Consider the following 1,253-nt stretch of genomic DNA (forward strand, 5'->3'; position numbering starts at 1 on the left):
AAGTTTTACAGCTGATCGGCAAGTGTTTGGTCGTGGGCCTGACTTTGTTATTGCTGCGTTACAGGTGCCCCTTCCCCTCCAGCTCAGCCCCCGCCCAGGGCAGGGCGTGGAATACCCATTCTCCTGGGCAGCTAGCAGGCGGCGCGGCAGGGTGGGGTTGCAATGGAAAAAGGCGAGTGTTTTAATCCAACTTCACCACTTTTCTGTCATTGGGGAATTGTAGATAAAAAGTCTCACTTACTTTCCATACATTATTTATGTGGGGAAAGTCAGTTTGTTCCGCAAAATCTTCATCCATCCCACTGCCTGTCACGGTACTGCTATGTGCTAAGAAAATGGGCTCGTCCGGGATTTGAACCCGGGACCTCTCGCACCCTAAGCGAGAATCATACCCCTAGACCAACGAGCCAGCTGAGCAAAGTCCCTCTTCCAGATGTTTTTAGAGCTGAGCCATTGGCTGTGTTGGCACTTGGGGATCATATGACTTTCCACACACATCTGGCAGCAGGATGTTCCCTTGACTCTTTCCCCTGGCTCCCAGACACACTTGAGAGAACAATTTATGGCCTTTGCTACACTGGGATTTTCACCCCGCTGAAGCTGCCAGGATGGAAAACTCCGTTGTAGATGTGATTTGCCCGGCTACAGTTTAGCCCCTTCACAAAAGTGCCGACGCTACGGCTTTGAGCCACTGCAGCTACTGGGGAAAGGTCTCCAGCTTCAGCCTCTAAAATCTAGACTCTAGGCCGGGCCAGTTCCAGAGCAGGTCAGTTGTGGAGTGGCGGGGGGGGACGTCTATGTGAAGGGAAATGTCACGATTGTCTCCTTCTCTCTGCCTCTGCGTTCGTTCTTTAGTCCAAAGCTGAGAGCTGATAAAAGGCCACGCTGGCCTGGAGGAGGAAGGTGCATTTCCAAGGGCTGGGCTGGTCCCTATCTCGCTGCTGTCCGGTAGGCAGTGAGATCGGCACCAGGTGCACGCTCCCCACCCATCTCTTTGGGTGCCCACTGCAGGGGCTGGTTACGATCCCCCGTGGAGCAGCTGTACCGAGCCCCACAGAACTCAGCAGTTCTCAGGCAGGGGGCTAGTTTTAGGACTCCCCTTGCTGGCCTACAGGGGGCACTGCCACTGGAGGAGGCATTCAGTGGGGTCACTCTGCATTCTCCTGCCATCCCAAGAATCTTCCTGCACCCCCCCAGTATACCCAGCTCCTGGGCCACAACTCCCCCCTGTTCCTGGCCAGCACTCAGACCCC

The 1,253-nt window shown here is 55.1% G+C and overlaps 1 non-coding gene across 1 annotated transcript; it reads right to left on the reverse strand.

Annotated features, from left to right (window-relative positions):
• Nucleotides 1–337: 337 nt before the first annotated feature.
• TRNAP-AGG lies at nt 338–409 on the reverse strand. The gene has a single exon. It is a non-coding gene; the product is annotated as a tRNA-Pro (tRNA).
• Nucleotides 410–1,253: the final 844 nt, after the last annotated feature.

Source organism: Terrapene carolina, unplaced genomic scaffold (assembly GCF_002925995.2).
Source record: "Terrapene carolina triunguis isolate 2854851 unplaced genomic scaffold, T_m_triunguis-2.0 Scaffold6137, whole genome shotgun sequence".
In the NCBI taxonomy this organism is placed as follows: domain Eukaryota; kingdom Metazoa; phylum Chordata; order Testudines; family Emydidae; genus Terrapene; species Terrapene triunguis.